Source organism: Taudactylus pleione, unplaced genomic scaffold (assembly GCF_031769625.1).
Source record: "Taudactylus pleione unplaced genomic scaffold, aTauple2 ptg001032l, whole genome shotgun sequence".
Taxonomy (NCBI): domain Eukaryota; kingdom Metazoa; phylum Chordata; class Amphibia; order Anura; family Myobatrachidae; genus Taudactylus; species Taudactylus pleione.
Genome location: NW_028285433.1, coordinates 371,439 through 391,221, shown reverse-complemented (window position 1 = coordinate 391,221; position 19,783 = coordinate 371,439). Strand labels below are relative to the sequence as shown.

At 45.3% G+C, this 19,783-nt stretch overlaps 1 protein-coding gene across 1 annotated transcript in view; it reads left to right on the top strand.

The window, feature by feature from the left end:
- The first annotated feature begins 16,298 nt into the window (after positions 1 to 16,298).
- The window catches only part of TDRD7 (tudor domain containing 7), a 187,311-nt gene continuing 183,826 nt past the window's right edge, over positions 16,299 to 19,783 (top strand). The window contains exon 1 of the mRNA XM_088461286.1: positions 16,299 to 16,663. The gene's annotated coding sequence lies outside the window, so the exon portion shown is untranslated. The remainder of the gene's footprint in view (positions 16,664 to 19,783) is intronic.

Here is a 19,783-nt window from a genome sequence, read left to right as displayed (position 1 = left end):
GCTTGGAGAGTTAATAGCAGCATGGTAGTATAGGTGCGGCTAAGAAGCCACAGGGAAGCTGGAGAGCAGGAGACAGCACGGAAGCAACTTCGGGAATCCAAAAATCTGCACCACGAGGAGCAGATCGCTGACCATGCAGTCAAGCCAATGGAACTCACAGATACGCTATAGTCGGCAAGGCGGCAAAAGTCCTGTGTGTACAAATAGGAGGAACCACCAATCATGCTGCACTGTGGATGACACGTAACTTCCTGAGGTGTGCCGATCACCTAGTAACAGGAGAAACTGGAGTAACCCCGTCCTGACTGGGTAAAGTGCTCAAAGGAGACAAGTTGTGACCGCGACTTGTAACAGTACCCCCCCCTTGATGCAGGATTGAAGAACCCCCAGAACATGTTTTGTTTGGAAAATCCTGAAAGAAATGTCTTCTCAGCCTGGGAGCATGTAGAGCAGTATCAGGAACCCAGGAATGTTCCTCCGGACCATAGCCCTCTAGAGTCCAAGATCTTCTCTACTACAAACTCATGTTGGCTGTGGACCACAACTGAAGCAGGCCTGGCTGAGAACCTAGGTTTGAACTTGGCTGAACAGAAGACCAGCTTGAGCAAGGAACAGTGGAAAGTATTGTTGATACGGAGAGAGTTGGGTAATTGAAGTTTGAAGGCTACCGGGTACACCTGTGAAATGATACGAAACGGACCAATAAACCTAGGACCCAACTTCTGCATAGGTTGGCAGAGCTTGATGTTTTTGGTGGAGAGCCAAAACCAATTCACCCTTCTTAAATCCACATAACCTCCGATGTTTGTGTTGCAGAATTTTTGGAGCGGAGTGATACCTTTCGAAGGTGATGAACCTTAGTCCAAATATGACGGAGCAGAGAGACAGAAGATGAGGCTGTTGAACTGGAGTCAAAAGCGTTTGCCCTCGGATGTTGCCCTGTAACACAGAAGAATGGGGATACCAAAAATGCAGAATGGCATGAATTGTTAAAAGCAAACTCAGCAAGCGGTAGATGAAATACCCAGTCATTATGACACTTGGAAACATAACAGCATAGATATTGTTCCAGACACTGGTTAACAAGCTGAGTTTGTCCATTGGACTGTGTCACGGCTCGGGTAATTGGGATTGTTGAACCCGAACTGGGCTGATGAACAGAGACACCTGGACCAGTGGGTAGTTGGAATTTAGATGGTTTAATGTAATTCTTGGTCATACAGCTGAATGAGGATTTTAATATGAGATGTAGAATAATGTCCTCTATGCAGAGATGCGCAACAAAAGATACTGAATAAAACCATACCACAAAAGTCTCTGGAGTACACGAAGTAACGTGTCAACAAGAACTGGAACTGTAGAATTAGACGAGGAATATTAAAGCTTGAAATAGAGTCCGGGCTGAGGTTTACTGAATAATAATTGGATACTTGAATGTGACTCTTGGGTGGAGTACGCTGGATTGGAGTGAGAATTTGAGTCTGACTCTGGGATGGAGTATGCTGGATTGGAGAGAACACTTGAAAAGGACTCCAGGATGGAGTATGCTGGATTGGAGAGAACACTTGAATAGGACTCCAGGATGGAGTATGCTGGATTGGGTGAGCACTTTGAATAGGACTCTGGGAATGAGTGTGCTGGATTGGGTGAGCACTTTGAATAGGACTCTGGGATGGAGTGTGCTGGATTGGGTGAGCACTTTGAATAGGACTCCGTGATGGAGTGTGCTGGATTGGGTGAGCACTTTGAATAGAACTCCGGGATGGAGTGTGCTCCGGGATGGAGTGTGCTGGACTGGAAGCAGGAGTACTCCCAACTGGAATATAAAGGAACTTGAGGCAGGCAAACTGGAAAGGAAACCAGTGGAGCTCAGGAACATAGGTCTTGCTGTAGCAAAGAGCCCTATTGTACTGGCAATAAGACAGAGGAATGATGAAGGGCTTTTATACCCCTGGTCGGATGCTGATTGGCTGGAGCAACTGGAGAGTGCTGCTGACTGGATGAATCTGGACCACCTGACTTGTACCAAGATGGCCATGCCCATGATCCGGAGGTCTGACATACTGAAGTGCAGGAAGTGCATGGAAGTGTGGCTGGGATACCTAGGCAACAGCGGGGATGCAGGAAACCACCTTCAGGCATAGGCCCCACTCTGGATTACACTGACAGGAGCGGCCGGCGACTCAGCAAGGCGCGATTATATAAGCGCATGGGGAGATGCAGGGGTCTCAGCCGGAGGTCTCTAGCACGGTTTGTGACAGTAACCCCCCTTTTAAAAGTGGACTCCAGACACTTCCTTGGCTTGTGAGGAAACTTGACGTGGAAGGCTTTCAGAAGAGCAGGGGCATGGACGTCAGTAGCAAAAATCCAAGTTCTTCTGGGCCATAGCCCTTCCAGTCAATGAGGTATTGGAGTCATCCTTAGCGGCAGCAGGAATCCAGAATCTTTTGGATCTCGAATTCCTGTCCACGCTGAGTGTGGATACTAGTGTCTTAGGGAGAGCTCTTTGAAATTTAAATAAAAACCAAAGGTTTCAGGAGAGACACGTGGAATGAATTAGGGATTCGTAAGACAGGAGGTAACTTCAACTTAACAGCCACTGGGTTGATAACCTTTTCCACTGAGAATGGACCGATGAATCGAGGAGCGAACTTCATAGACGGGATGCGAAGTCTAAGATTTCGGGTAGACAACCATACTCTGTCCCCAGGTTGGAACTTCGGGCGGCTCGTCTCTTACGATCAGCAAACTTTTTGTAGCGTAAGGAGGCCTTCAACAATTAAGAATGGACATTGTCCCAGATAGCCGTCAGATGCTGGAGGGTATCTTTAACAGCTGGTACATCAATAGTCGGAACCAGTGGGAACTCAGGTAGGCGAGGATGTTGACCATACACAGTATAAAAGGGTGTGTTCTCAGTGGAGGAGTGATAGTGATCATTATGAGCAAACTCGGCCCAAGGAAGTAGTTCCAACCAATCGTCTTGTGAGGATGAAATGAAGAGATGCAGGAACTGTACAAGGTCTTGGTTCACCCTCTCTGTCTGCCCGTTGGTCTGAGGGTGATAGGCCGTAGAGTATTTAAGTTTAACTTGCAGGGCTGAACACAGGGACCTCCAAAACTTAGCCACGAACTGGATTCCTCTGTCGGAGATAATATCTTGAGGCTGACCGTGCAAACGGAAAATTTCCTTAATGAAGAGCTGTGCAAGCTGGGACGCTGAAGGCAAACCTGTTAAAGGCACGAAATGAGACATCTTAGAGAATGGGGCAAGTCCGTAATAAAGTCCATGGATAAATGGGACCAGGGCTGTCGAGGAACAGCCAACGAATGTAATAGACCGGCAGATGTTCTTCTGGAGATTTTATGTTGAGCATATTTGACGCAGGAAGCAACAAAATCTTTGACATCAGTCTTCAATGTAGGCCACCAATATGAGCGTTGAATGAATTTGACAGTCTTCTCTACCCCAGTATGTCCAGAAAATCGGGAAGCGTGAGCCCAATGCAACAGCTTTTAACGAAGATCAGGGGCCACGAAGGTCTTTCCCCGAGGAGGATCTGACGAGAGTCTTGTAGAGGCAAAGGATGTGTGTTCCAGAACTGGAGGAGGAGGTTCTTGTATGTCTCCCTGTTCAGAATCCAGGGAGCGAGATAAGGCATCAGCCTTAGTATTCTGAGGACCAGGACGGTAGGAAAGTTTAAAATCGAATCGTGAGAAAAACAGCGCCCATCTGGCCTGTCTGGAATTTAAACATCAGGCTGTCTGTAGGTAAAGCAGATTTTTATGGTCAGTGAAGACTGAAATAGGGTACGAGGCTCCTTCAAGCAAATAACGCCATTCCTCTAGCGCCAGCTTAATCGCCAGGAGATCTTGGTCTCCAATGGGATAATTTCTTTCGGCAGGTAGGAATCTTCGAGAGAAGAAGCAGCAGGGGTGTAACTTGCCATTATTGGATCGTTGCGAGAGAACAGCTCCCACCCCTTCCATAGAGGCATCTACTTCAAGGATGAAGGGACGGGTCACATCAGGCTGTTTCAAAACTGGTGCTGAGATGAAAGCTTGTTTCAGCTGGTGGAAAGCCGAATTAGCCTCAGGAGACCATACACCGGGGTTAGAACCTTTTCGAGTGAGAACGGTAATAGGAGCAACCAACAAGGAGAACCCTTGATGAACTTGCGGTAGTAGTTGGTGAATCCTAAGAACCGCTGAATGGATTTCAAGGTGGTAGGCAAAGACCAGTCGAGAGCGGCTTGCAACTTCTGTGGATCCATTTGTAGACCATTCCGGAGATAATATATCCTAGGAAGGGAATGGTTGAGGTCTCAAAGGTGCATTTCTCTAACTTACAGAAAAGTAGGTTTTTCCTTAAACGAAGCAAAACTTCCTTGACTTGGGATCGATGCGTCTGAAGGTCTTGGGAGAAGATTGAAATATCATCCAAGTAAACTACGACTGACTTGTATAAAAAGTCTCGGACGATCTCGTTAATGAATTGTTGGAAGACTGTCGGGGCATTGCTGAGGCCGAAGGGTATCACTAGATATTCATAGTGCCCGTCCCTGGTATTGAATGCAGTCTTCCATTCATCTCCTTCACGTATACGGATCAGGTTATACGCACCACTTAAGTCAAGTTTGGTAAACACAGAAGCACCTTTCACTCTATCGAACAGTTCTGTAATCAGTGGAAATGGATAACGATTCTTGATGGTAATGTCATTGAGTCCACGATAGTCGATGCAGGGACAAAGGCCATCGTCTTTCTTTTTTACGAAAAATAAACCTGCTCCAGCGTGCGAGCTGGAGGGATGAATAAACCCTTTCTCCAAGTTTTCTGCTATATACTCAGACAAAGCTTGGGTCTCTAGCAACGAGAGGGGATAGACTCGTCCATGTGGCAGAGTTTTCCCTAGCACCAAGTCAATAGGACAGTCCCATTCACAATGTGGAGGGAGAGTGTCAGCTCCTTGTTTACTGAAGACGTCACCGAAGTCCTGATAGGTCTCAGGAAGACCTAGAGATTTCACACAGGAGTTTCATATAGGAACAGTTCTGAAAACAAATGGAACTTGAAGAGCAGTACAACTTTTAGGGTGGTCAAACCGACTTCATTCCATGGCTCGTCGTCTGTGACGCAGGTCGACTTTATTACATAAAGAAATCAAGGCATCCAATGATGAAGGCAGCTCACGGGAAGCTAGGTCATCCTTTATTCTCTCTGACAATCCGTTCCAAAAGGCTGCAAGTAAGGCTTCCTCATTCCAAGTCAGCTCTGAGGCTATGGTGCGAAACTGAATCACATATTGGCTGACAGTCCTGCTTCCTTGACGGAGGCCTAACACATCATTTGAGGTTGAGGTCGTTCTACCTGGTTCGTCGAAGATTCTCCAGAAGGTGGTTACGAACTCGGTATAGTTCGAAAGAATTGGGTCAGCTTTCTCCCAGAAAGGAGAGACCCAGTCCAAGGCTTGACCGGTCAGTAGTGATATGACGTATGCTACTCGAGTTCTGGAAGTAGGGAAGCTTGCTGCCTGTAACTCGAAATGAATCTCGCATTGATTTAAAAATCCACAACAGAGCTTTGGATTCCCATCAAATTTATTGGGAAGAGGTAGCTGAAGATGAAGCATTGGAGCAGAAGCCACTATGGGAGTGGTTACAGAAGTAGGATTACTGGACTGGAGATCCGCTCTAGATATTCCTCAGAGGAGAGCTTGAACATTATCCAGACGAGTAGATATATCCTGAACATATTGCATCAACTGTACTAGAGCCGACTCCTGTCTACCCAGGCGATTCAGTAGATCCTGGACAGATCCAGGCCCAGGGCTCTGTGTACCAGACAGATCCATGGGGCCAGTACAAACTGTCACGGCTCTGCAAATTGAGATTGGTGAACACGAACTGGGTTGATGAACAGAGACACCTGGACCAGTGGGTAGTTGGAATTTAGATGGTTTAATGTAATTCTTGGTCATACAGCTGAACGAGGACTTTAATATGAGATGTAGAATAATGTCCTCTATGCAGAGATGCACAACAAAAGATACTGAATAAAACTATAACACAAAAGTCTCTGGAGTACACGAAGTAACATGTCAAAAAGAACTGTAGACTTGGAACTGTAAAATTAGACGAGGAATATTAAAGCTTGAAATAGAGTCTGGGCTGAGGTTTACTGAATAATAATTGGACACTTGAATGTGACTCTTGGGTGGAGTATGCTGGATTGGAGTGAGAACTTGAGTCTGACTCCGGAATGGAGTATGCTGGATTTGGTGAGCACTGTGAATAGGACTTCGGGATGGAGTGTGCTGGATTGGGTGAGCACTTTGAATAGGACTCCGGGATGGAGTGTGCTGGATTGGGTGAGCACTTTGAATAGGACTCCGGGATGGAGTGTGCTGGACTGGAAGCAGGAGTAAACCCGACTGGAGTATACAGGAACTTGAGGCAGGCAAACTGGAAAGGAAACCAGCGGAGTTCAGGAACATAGGTCTTGCTGTAGCAATGAACACTATTGTACTGGCAATGAGACAGAGTCAGGGAAGGGCTTTTATACCCCTGGTTGGATGCTGATTGGCGGGAACAACTGGAGAGTGCTGCTGACTGGATGGATCTGGACCACCTGACTTGAACCAAGATGGCCGCGCCCACGATCCGGAGGTCTGACACACTGAAGTGCAGGAAGTGCATGGAAGTGTGGCTGGGATACCTAGGCAACAGTGCGGATGCAGGAAACCACCTTCAGGCATAGGCCCCACTCTGGATTCCACTGACAGGAGCGGCCGGCAACTCAGCAAGGCACAATGACATAAGCGCATGGGGAGATGCAGGGGTCTCAACCGAAGGTCTCTAGCACGGTTTGTGACATCAACATCCTTCCAGGAAAAATGCATAGGAGGTGCAAACATGGCATGCTGTAGACACCCCATCCAAGGAGGCATAGTGGTAGCAGCCATATGATCCAAAAACTGCTTCATTACATGGGACAAAGAGGCTATCGACGAAGGCTCTTATCCAGGAACAGGTAAACTGGACTGGTTAGGCGGCTCTTTATGACAGACAACACACAAACCATCCTTAATGTCCTGAGGTGACAAATAAGCCATACATGATTTACATGAAACCAGCACAGAGAGCTCCCCCTGATGTGTCACTTTTTCTTTTGACATGTTCAGTAAAGGCAATAATTGCAAAGTTATGTGACAGCCTTCACAAAATCTAAATGAAAGTAAGAGGATGGAGAGAATAGTGATATTTATAATAGACAGACAGAAGTAAAAGACAGTGCAAAAACAGCAGCTAGCAAAAGTCACATACAATGCATATGTAATAAAATTACAATCAACTCTAATCAACTACACAGACACAAAGGAATGGTAGGATATAGAGCACTATATACCTTAACCAAGGGATAGGTATACAAAGAGACTGACCCAGACCCTCCTGAGACCAACAGCTACAGGGCGCACTGAACGTGGACCGTGAGCATCTCATATACACGTGGAGGGTAGGCAGACCAACCCAGATGCGCAAAACCCTTCATAGGGACTGCATCTGGATCGGGAAAGAAGCTGCAGGGGGAACGCCTACCTCCCCTAAGCTGCGTTAACCAGCTGGCGTCGTGGCAGAAGCGTCTGCTGCCGATCTCCGGTGTCAGACGATAAAACCCCGGTGGTGTAGTGAAGATGTGGACAATCCCGGGCCCTGACAGCAGCGGCTACTGGTGCGTCTCTGACCCCAGAAGCAAGGACTGCCGCGCACAATTCCCCAAAGCGAGAAATCACCTTACCTGACATCTCTGTGCTTCCGGTTGCAGTCTAGGTCGCAGCATTGCGGCTAGCAACCTTAGCCGCGACCCGCTGTAATCACTAGCCCAGTTACTGCCAGCAGAGTTAGATGGAGTCGCAGTATATGTGTCTTAATTCAAATGCTTAGTACAGCCAACTAAAAAACATAAAATAAAACAAAGGTGTGTCTTGATCCTGCCGCACCAAACAAACAACTGAAGTCCTATGGCTTGGAGTGGGGTATATATGGAGGAGGATACGAGGCATCCTGGGAGCTGAAGCTTTAACTGTTTGGTGCCTGGTCTCCAACCATAATATCCCCATGGTATCCCTGTGGACCCTGAAGAAGAAATGGAGGATTGCATGGAAGTCACCTGGGCTCTATCATGGTGTTGTGCGCTTTTACTGGCTGCTGCCGCCATTACTGTCCATCAGCATCTACATTATTAACAAACTTCCTGACTGCATGGATGTGGCCATATTGAACTTAGGGCCTGATTCAGAGCTGGACGCTATTTGCGGACGGTCGTTCTGAAAAAGGTGCCAAATATTTAAATTAAGTGCTCGCTCTTTGCGGTCTGTTGACGCCTATATGTCTGAATGAGCGAACGAAACATGCGCTCGCTATTTTGAAAAAAACGCCCCCTGGCCGCTCGATTCATACGTCATCTCCGCTATTTATTAGATTAATCGAGTAAATCGAACGGCGTATGAACTGCTCGCTATTCTTGTGGTAGCATATTCCAACCGCAATCATGCGAGCAGCTCAGACTAAAAGACAACCAAGTGATGTGGTCAATGACGCTGCTTTGTTAATTATGCACACCCTTAAAACACCCGTTTTGACCATTTGGCACGCCTGTGTTCGGATCTCCACTCCCCGTTTTCAAGCACCTTCCCCTGTTACCACCCACAAACGCCTCATCCTGTCACTCAAATTAGCAGGCATTCGCTATTTTGCGAGCACACGATTTCCGACCGCACTGACTGGTTCGCGCATGCGTATTACAACCCATACGCATGCGTAGATGTGCGAACATCGCTCGGAGCGAACGAGCAGCCGCTTACGAGCGGCTCTGAATCAGGGCCTTAGGCACGTGAACACTTCCTTCCAGTCAGATCTCAGGAGCTATGCTCACATGACCTTGGCTACCAATGGAGAGGGAGAGAGCACCCTATTTAAACTAACTCTGAGTTACCCATTGCCAGAATAACTGACAGGATTCTCCCTGGCTCCAGCTGTTTATGCTGTTTCTATGTACAACTGCAAGGACTCTGGATAACCTACAAGTTACTCTCGTTATCCTGGAAGAACTCCTATCATCTGCAAGTACTTGTGTGCACCTGCAAGTATGCTTGTGTTCCTGCAAGGGTTGCTAGTACCCTTGTTTACCTGCAAGCACTCCCAGCGCTTCTGTCATCTGGGATTCCACTGGTGCTCCAGCAAGTCTACCAGCTGCAAAGAATTCTTCATTCCATCCCAGAATTCTCTCCAGCAAGGACTCAGCTTTACCATCCAGCATCTGTCCTCAGAAGTACTCTGCTTCCTTCTAGCCTGTTTTGCTACTACCCACATATCGGTCCACCTGTTAACATACTCTAGGTGTAGGAGTTTGGTCTCTGAGTTCTGATTATCTGGGGCTAGTGGTGAGTTTCAGGTTCCACTTCCGGTTCTGTGCTAGTAAGTGGGGTTTGGAACTAGGTATCATCAGATGCTCTCTACTGCTAGTCTCAGTACTGATTTCTTTATTTCAGTCTAGTTTTATTTTAGTTCTGAGTCTCTAGTTATCCGTTCCCTGAGTTCCCAGTAGTGGGTGCCAACCTTTAGTTTCTGGGGCTCAGGAGTTCACTATGATCGGTTCCAGGGTCTCATTCTGGTGGATTCCAGTCCCTGATTCCAGTCCAGTCTCTGGTTCCAGGGTCATTCACTATTCTCAGTGTTCCTCTGGTCCTGGGTTCTAGTAGATGAGCAGAAGTTTCAATAAAACTACTATTTTCAGCTTTCAACCTGCTTCAACTAGACTCAAGGGTACCGACATGGCTCAAACTAATACAGGCGATTGTGATAGTTTGTTCTGGCCCCAAATGGATCCGAGAGTGGATGATACCCAAAGGAAGACACAGTCCAGATTCTAATTATATAAAAAAACAAGAAACTAATCAAAGGCAGGTTATGAGATTTCTGCAAGATCTGTCCACACTAAAAACATCCTTTACCCGTCCATCATTACGTTGGGTTCACCATCTCCTCCGTTTAGACTGCTCCTACCAACACTGGCAAAATACGATGGAAACCCTAACATTCCTTAATCAGTGTAGCATACACTGTGAGCTTGAGCCCTATAATTTCCCTTCAGCACAAACCAAGAAAACCTATATTATATCATTACTGACTGGGCATGCCTGGCTAAGGGCCTCATCTCTCTGGGAAAGGTTTGACCGAATCCCATCTGACCTTCCTAAATTCCTGTCAATTTTCAGGTGAATATTTGACGAACCAGGAACATCTTCTTGAACCGCATCTGGTATCATGCGGCTATGACAGGGACATCGAACTATAGGACAGTACTTGATTCAGTTTTGAACATCTTGTTCTAATACAGTTTTGCAATGCGCTTTACCACACTGAAGTTCCAGCAGTGCCTCCTCCATACAGAGACTTTTTAGATGTCTTTAGTAAACAGGCCGCTGAAACCTTACCTCCCCATGGTGAATAGGACTGCGCTATAGACCTTATTCTGGGCAAGACACCACCACGTGGCAGAGTCTATCTGTTTTCTGTCCCTGAGACACAAGCCATGTCCAATTACATCAAGAAAAACTTGGAGAGAGGGTTAATTCGACCATCATCTTCACCTGCCAACTTTTCTTTCTAAAAAAAAAAAAGATGGAAGCTTACACCCATGTATTGATACAGTGGCTCAACAACATTGTCATCAAAAACCGTTAAACTCTGCCTTTACTCACAGAACTTTTTGTTTGATGGAAGGGAGCTACTATATTTTCTAAACTTGACCTCCGGGGGAAATACAACATAATTTAATTCGGATCAGGCAAGGAGATCAATGGAAAACTGCCTTTAATACCAGAGACAGACACAACGAATATCTTGTCATGCCCTTTGTTCTAAGTAATGCCCCAGCGGTATTTCAGAACCTTGTTAATGAGATATTCCAAGATCTATTCTAATACTCAGTATATTTGGATGATATCCTTATCTTTATTATTTATTAACAGTTTCTTATATAGCGCAACATATTCCGTTGCGCTTTACAATTGTAAACATTAATAGAACAAAACTGGGTAATGACAGACAGATATATAGGTAGGAAGGCCCTGCTCGCAAGAGTCACATCGTGCTCATGTAAAAGTAGTGCTTCTTTGCCCCTGGAAGAACCAATTGTTTTGCAAATTTAAAAAATGCACTTTTGAAAGGGACTCAGGAAATGATTCAGTAATGATCGCTATTGCGATCGCAATAGCGATTACGCATGCAGTCTCACTGCAAAGAAATGTTAATGATTGCAATCGCAATGCCATACACAGCCAAACATAAGAATGCCCACTTTACCTTACCTTACACACATCCATAATACTTAGCAAGTCTGCAAAACCATCTGTAACATAGAGTACCATTGCAGCCTCACGCACACCTGCACAAGGTATGACCTTACTAAGAAATTGCTAACTTCATCACACGCAGTGAAAGCCCAAGCTGTGTATGGCATCGCAGTGAATAATTTATGCACGCACCTAATGGCATTCAAACGCACTGGCACGCCTGCGTTTGGATGACAACCACCGTTACCACCCCTAAATAGTGCTTCATGTCAATCACTCTACAATGGTACTGCGTAGTCACTGCGATCGCAGTCCCAATCGCAGTGGAGTCTTCGCGCACATGCAAAGCGATGCTTATGCATTCGCAGAACGCAACAATTAGCTGATTGCGTGCATAATTGCAATTGGTAATGAATCGGGCCCTTCATTTGTGCCTTACTGGGACAGGTCTTCGCATGGACCACGAAAAAGTACTAGCTATTGATTGACCACAGCCTTCTACCTTAAGAGCAGTGCAACGATTTTTGGGATTTGCTAATTACTACAGGAAATTCATCAAGGATTACTCTGCTCGCTCTACTCATGGCTCTGGCCTGAAAAAGGAGTTTATCCCACCAAGTGAAGAGGCTTAATTAGCCTTCCAGAAGATAAAACAAGCTTTAATCTCCGCCCTTATCCTCAGGCAACCCAACATATCCAGTCTGTTCTATTTGGAAGTTAATGCTTCATGCTTTGGGTAGGAACTGTACTCTCTCAAAAATCTGACTATGAACAATGGCATCCTTGTGGCTTTTTTTTCCAAATATTCCTGCCAGCAGAACAAAATTATGCCATAGGGGATGAGAAGTTGCTATCTATCAAATTGCCACTAGAAGAACGGAGATACCTGTTAGAAGGAGATCATTATCCTGTAACCATTTATACTGATACATAAGAAGTTATTTTATCTAAAAAGTACATAGTGTATGAATCCTCATCAGACCTGATGGGCACTGTTCTTTTCAAGGTTTGACATCCACATCACATTCTGTTCTGGTTCCAGAAATCACAAGGCTAATGCACTGTCACGTTCTATGCTGGAAGATGACGATGGCGATAAGTCCTAGATTTGGGCGCCTAAGTTGCTGATTGGGTTCACTAACCAGGACATGAGATGCGTTTAACTCGTTGGGCACGATATGCTTTGGGTGCGAGTTGCACAAAAAGGCATTGTCGCTCATAAAAATTGAATATTGCCACCTGATCTCCTGTCATTTTAGATTGGAGCTTTGGCATGATAAAACAATTGTATCGCCCCCCCTAGTTTCAGCTTTCAATCCGCTTCAACTACACCCAAGGGTCCTGACACAGATCAAACTAGTATAGGCGACCGTATTAACCCAGAGCTATGCATTTACCGCCCACAGTAACAATGTGACTAGCCCCGGCTAATGCAGATTTGTTTGCACCTCAGGACAGAGCAAGCAGAAATCTGCATTAAGTTCACCCTCGGGGCTAGTCGCATGTAGTAATTGAACAGCTCCAAACACTTAACCCAGAAACTAAAACCACGCAGTTAAAGTGGGTATACACTGTGCAGATATATCTGCAGATCTAGTGATCTACAGATATATCTGTAAATGATGTTCGTTCATATACACTGAACGACCATCATCTTCCAGGCAGCCGCGGGTCCCGCTGGCGGGGGGGTGTGTCGCGACCCCCTCCTCACGGCTGCATATGTACAGGTGATCGGCTGATCGCCCATACACACTTGCCAAAGAATAGAAATGTCTGCAGATATATCTGTCCATCGGCTGTGCAGCACAGGCGACGCGATATGTCTGTGAGCGACGTCGTTCACAGACATATCACTAGTATACACTGACCGACGGGCATACGATATATTGGCCGATCAATTGATCGGCCAATATATCTGCCAGTGTGTACCCAGCTTAAGTCCCATAGGTAATTGAATCGCCCAATTTGAACTTAACACCCCTGCAGGTTATTAAGTTTCTGAGTACATTTCAGATTTATTATTAGTGCTTTTGAAAATTCCAGCTCTCCTTATAGTTTTCCCACATTTCCCTGTACTAACATTTCCTCTTCTTCCTTCCTAATCTCCTTATACTGATCTTGTTATTGACATACAGTATGTGTTCTCGGGATTTTCAACTGCTTTGTCATTCGAATTATACTGTTTCCCCCTGTTCTATCTGTTAGTGCTCCTTGTCCTTCTTTCCCCCTTTTAATTTTGTATCCTTTCCCTTGAACATTTGCTATCTTAAGAATGAAAGATCTCAAAAAAACTCTATTTAAAAAAAACAAAACCCTGTACATTTCATTGAGGCTGTTCTCAGCCTGTGTATCAGTAAGGGATAAAGGCCAAGGGAGTCATAAAAATTGGAAGAAAGGATAAGACAACTGGAAACCTGCTGGGTTTAGTGTTTATCAGATGGAAAAATTACACTTTCCTGGTCCTTTCCCAGACATTCTGGGGCCAATTCCCTCCCACCCCCCTACTAATGGAAAAATGACTAGATTGGTTACTCACTTTTCTAGATAATGGAATTACCTATTCAAACAATATCATAGATAATCAAATGATTTCCCCGATATTCCTATTCACCCATTGTTTTGGAGTATGCCTGCTAATCGAACTTTATGGATTGTATCCTATTTTCAGCTTAAGTTTTCTATAACCCAATACCCTTTTCCTGCACTTGTCCCTGTATGTCCATGTAAAGCTTAATAGTCTAAAGATGGGTACACATCATACAATGGTGCGACCCAGCCATATGACAATGCAATGATACTTTGCGTGCGCCGCACACACGATACCATCCAGTGTATGCTTGCATTATGTGTCGTTGCAATCTGCATGTAACAGCACCGCATTTGTTCATTGCATAGTCCCAACTTCTGTGCAGAACAGCAGATGGGATGATGTGGTGAACAAATGATCAGGCATACACACTATACGATGTGTACGATATATTGTTGTGATCGCGTCAGAATATATCGTACAATACATTGTATAGTGTGTACCCAGCTTAACTAGCTAAAGCCTCTGCCAGCATGTGGTGGCAGCAATACCATTACCCTATTGGTGTACTGCTGTATATAAATCCTTGAACCAGAGGGCCAGTGGCCTGCCTCAAGCTAGGTACACACCAAATGATGTGTACCCAGTGCAGCATGACCCTTGCTGACGATATCTTCCGTCGGACCTGTATGCGATGTCGCTGACGCGCGGGAGCGCGCATCATCAGTAACATAGTGAGTACACTGGCCAATCTGCCCGATCAGACGATATATTGTCTACTGTGTACCCGGTCTAAAGCTGGGCATCCACTATACAATTTTCTGTCAGATATCTGTACATACTGGCTGGTTGGAATGAAAACCTGGTAATGTATGGGAGAAAATGACAGTCGATCATATGGTTTTAAATACTGAAAAAAGGAAAAAAAAATTGTTCCAATTGGTTAAATTTGTGTGTTTTAATTAATTTGTCTGAACAAGCATTTTTGGCTATTTTCAAGTGTTTGTGGGCAAATGGACGATTGTCATTTGCTCCCATACATTACCAGGTTTTCATTCCAACCAGCCAGATTGGACAGATATCTGACTGAAAATTGTATAGCGGATGCCCAGCATTAGACTCTGCTTGTGTGATTAGACCACAGGTTCTCAAACTCGGTCCTCAGGACCCCAAACAGTGCATGTTTTGTACGTCTCCTCACAGAGGGGGAGATGTATGAAGCCCAGAAGCGGTATCAGCGCACGTTATGTGCGCTGATACTGCTTCTCCCCGATGTATGATTGGGGGTCTGGGTGGTAAATGACAGGGGTGCTATGTGCCCCTGTCATTATCAGCGCTGCTATGGTCATATTGCCTGACCGTTCGGTCGGCTGCAGCTGTCGTTATTGACAGCTACAGCCTGGCGCTAGCCTATCCCCACAGCAGGGACAGCGCTGTCCCTGCTGTGGCGACTGCCGGCTCCACGCGGGGATCTTGCAATACTTGCGAGATCCTGCGCATGCTCAGTGGAGCTGGCTGGGACTGACACACAGCGCGTCAGCATTAGGCTGACACGCTGTGGTCTCTAGCAGTTAGCGCCGGAGGGGTAGTTAACGCTCCACCTGTCCAGCAGATGAGATACATCTCATCGGTAGTGCTTCCTGCTTTGCCTTGGCAGAGGCGACACAGGAAGCGTTATAGCGGCACGTTAAGTGCCGCTATCATACATCTACCCCAGAATCACATGTGAGATATTAGCTCCACCTGTGGATCTTTTAAGATGTGTCAGTAAGTAATGAGTACACATATGCACCTACTGGGTCACCTGGAAAACGTGACCTGTGTGGGTTCCTGATCGAGTTTGAGAACCTCAGAGTTTGGACACTTGCAAAGTGAACCTTATGTATTATACGTAAGAATTTATGTACCTCCTTATTGTTAATTTAAAATAGCAAAGCTTCCTTTGAGTAGTGGCTGCCAACTTTTAGTAAATGTACGCACAGTAAAGTCATGTTTATGCCTGTAAATAATGAAAAATAGATTTCAGTAAAAAAATTACAATCAACGACTAGTTCATTTCATGTAGCAGTCGACTCGCCACACAAAAGTATTTTGATCTCAACATAGTTATGAGCCTCTATTTGAAGCTCCAGGACCTCTTTTACCTCTAGAAAGTACTAATTTAACGTGCTCATAAATTCTAGAATGACATACACACGTGTCACCAACAAACAATAATCTAAGGTCCATTCACATAAAGAATATTATATATAGCTTTCATATGGTAGTGTAAAACCCGCCCTGTGCTCTATAATATCCTGCAATATTACACCGTGTGCTGCTGCAGCACTATATACCTACAGAGCACCCGGTCAGTGTCCGCGGTGATATGTGTGTGTGCTGCTGCCTGAAGTGCACAGCGCCACTGACAGACTCGGTCGGTGATCCAGACCTAGGGGCCGGGCAGTAGCGGCGGGGCCGGGTGACGCCGGGTACACGTGTTGGGGGCGGGTGTGTGCTGCTGAGGAGGAGACAGGAGGAAGTGGAACTGGGAAGAAGACGAAAGTGAAGCGATTCCATTCCACACTCGCAGCAGCAGTAACTGGAAACGAAACTGATAGGAAGGGAGGAGCCGCGTCAGAGACAGTCTCAGCCTCACTCCCGCCTCACCCGCATGCTCGTTCACTGACTACCGCCCCGTGCCCTGGAATGTCAGCTTCCTACCCGCAATAGCAGCTACCTACCCGGGGCCGCAGAAACGGGAGTCATACACGTTACCTGCCTGCACCGGTACCCAGCTGGTGAGTGATAGGACCGTCACTATTACACCTAGCTCGTGTGTGTACACTACACATATATACACATCCCTAGCTCATGTCTATATAAAATCAACATACACCCACCCAGCTCATATATGTACGCATACTTACATACGTATACATTCATAAACGCATAGCTCATGTCATGTGTACGTTACTCTCATATATACTCCCAGCTTATTTGTATACATACATTCATATATACACACCCCCCCCTAGCTCATGTGTGTTCACACACATGTAAACATGTCCAGTGTCATCACAGTACTAAAAATATACTTGTGTAAGCAAAAATCCGGTTCAATACACACACACACACACACACACACACACACACACACACACACACACACACAATGTTTTAGTAAATATACAGTTCATGTCTATAGGAAAGTGCCCACTTTCTACCAGTCCCTCCCCTTTAGAAATGTAGCTTTAACGATCAGGGCCTCCTTCCCTCATGTGCTCTTCCTTCCATCACTAAAGCTGCCTGGGTACGCACTGGACAATATGTCGCCCAATCCAGCAGATCCTGTTGACATATCGTCCACATCGGCAAGTGTGTACCCATTATGAGCGACATGCACGCTCTCGTGGCATCGTTTGTTCATCAAACGAACCAGCCTACATGCTGCTCAATCTGTCAATTTAATAAACGACCCCATGCTTGTGTATGTGACTGGTGAACGACATATGCAGTGTCAAACAACCGCATGATATGTAGTTAATCGTGTTGACTGGGTACACACGTCGAGTAGTGTGAACCCGGCATTACTCCATCTCTCCTCCCCACTTCCTGCAACTGCACCAAACCTATGGGTTCGGCTGCCCTGCTGTTTATATGGGTGTTTTGGGGGCAATTCACTTGTTTTCCCCTGTTGATGTTACTAATGGGCGTCAGAGCAATTCAATTGTTACTCTGTTAGGGGCATGAATGCCGCAGGTAGACACGTTTCTGCCCGCACCCTCCTGAGGCAGCGAGCAGAAATGTGCAAAAGGTCCTGGTTTTGAGTGACCAAACTGCTGTTTGGGTGCGCTAACCAAGACTTTAGACAGGTTTAGCCATTTTACGTGGCTAAACCCAGTCTATTTGGGCATGACATGTATGAAAAGACATAGGCACCCAAAAACAATTGAATATCAAACCCTGATCTCCCGTCACTTTTGATGGGAGATTGTGTGCGATAAGACAATTGAATACCTACTATGATTGCTGATGCAGCAACTTTTATAAATCATGTCCATGTCTTGCAATGTTTTGTAAAGTAAGTAACTTTTTTTATTTTGTTCATACTGTTTATGTACTTTGTAAGGCATTGCAGATCCCTTGTGGTGCCATATAAATAAATTATGATGATAATACAAATAATAAATCCCACTGTGTGTTTGGGTGGGGATTGGATGTATTAGGGGAAGTTAAATTGTTTTCTCTCGCCCGTAGCTCCTGTCTAAAATGACGGTAGCTCTTCAATTTTTTGAGTGCCCAGCCTTTGCTGGTTGTTAGTGCTGCATTCTCGTACCCAAATGCATTCGTATTAGCAGTATACAGAAAGCAGACAGGGGAGAACATAGGCATACAGAGAGAAGCGGGGCTTGGCGTCTGTACATAGATTTCAGACTGCTATTCAATTGTTTGGGTGCCCAGCCTTCGCTGGTGTGAGTGCCACATTCTCGTGCCCAAATGCATTCAGATTAGCAGTATACATCGTCTTTTCCCGTGCAAACTGCTGAGTGTGGTGCAGTTAAGACGCCCAAAAGCCCTTATTTTGACAGGTGGTGTGAGCAAAAATTTGCGATAAGTGATAGGTATCCCAAAACAATTGAATAGCTCCCCGTCACGTCAGACGGGAGCTACAGGCACACAAAACAATCGAATTTCCCCCCCAAAGTGTGCAAACAAGTAACCTCATACTTGGTGTTACTAAATTGTATATAATTATCCAGCTGCCTTCAATGTGCAGATTAATTGTCATCTCCAGGCCTTCATCTCCAGTCTATATATGTTATTAAATCAGCTGTTTGACCTAATATTTATTTAATAGCTACTAAAAGTTACACATGGTGGTGTGATGTAATTATTCATATCTGTGCCTCATGCATGAAAAAGTAGACTTTATATGCTTTCTGATTGTAATCTCTGCCATTGCATCTCCATGTTGGTTGTATTTGCATGTGCACACTATATATTCCATACATTGCTGATTGTGATGTTGTAGCTTTATGCATCTGTAATAATTGAAACAAATACTTTTTTGTCACAGAATTGTGTAGACACCAAAGCAGAGCTGGATTTAGACCTCATGGGGCCCTAGGCAAGATATCGGTTTGGGGCCCCCTTTCCTCAAACAATACTACATGTACATATTTATTACAGGAATATATATAATATATATAACAGAGAAAGAGAGGTGGCACTCGCAGGTCTTGTAGATAAACAAATCAGTCTGCCTTGTTCAATGTTTTGGTCAGAAATTACTTTTATCAAGAACACAACAAAAAGTGCACACAAAGTTGTCAGACTGATTCTTTCATCTACAAGACCTGTGAGTGCCGCCTCTTTCTCTGTGTTAAGGCCCCCATACATGAGCAATTTGCAATCGATTGTGTATAAAAATCTTTCCCTTTTTCAATCGATTGTGGCAAATTGCTGATGTATGGGGGCCTTTACATGTATGGTTGTTCTGAGTGAACATCTAGGAGGGAACCAGGGCACATATATATGTGTGTGTGTACCTCCAGCAACACCTACTGTAATGTATGCAGTATAGTTATTTCAGTAGGTGTTACTAGACCACATTAAAATATATATATATATATATATATATATATATATATATATATTTTTTTTTTTTTTGGTCCCGGGCTGCCTGCCGCTTGACTGCAGTGCAGAGTTGCTGAGACAGTGTGCGGGGGCGAGGCGGCATGACGTCATGCGGTGCTCTGCTCGGAGATATTTTGCATAGGCTCAGTAACTGAGCCGGGCCCAGCGCTGGTATTAGTGCTATTACTGCCCTAAACACCGTGAAGCCTCTGTATAACAAAACATGAGAGAAGCCTGCCTTAGTTAGGGATGGATTCCTGGGGGCCGCAGGCCCCCTGGGA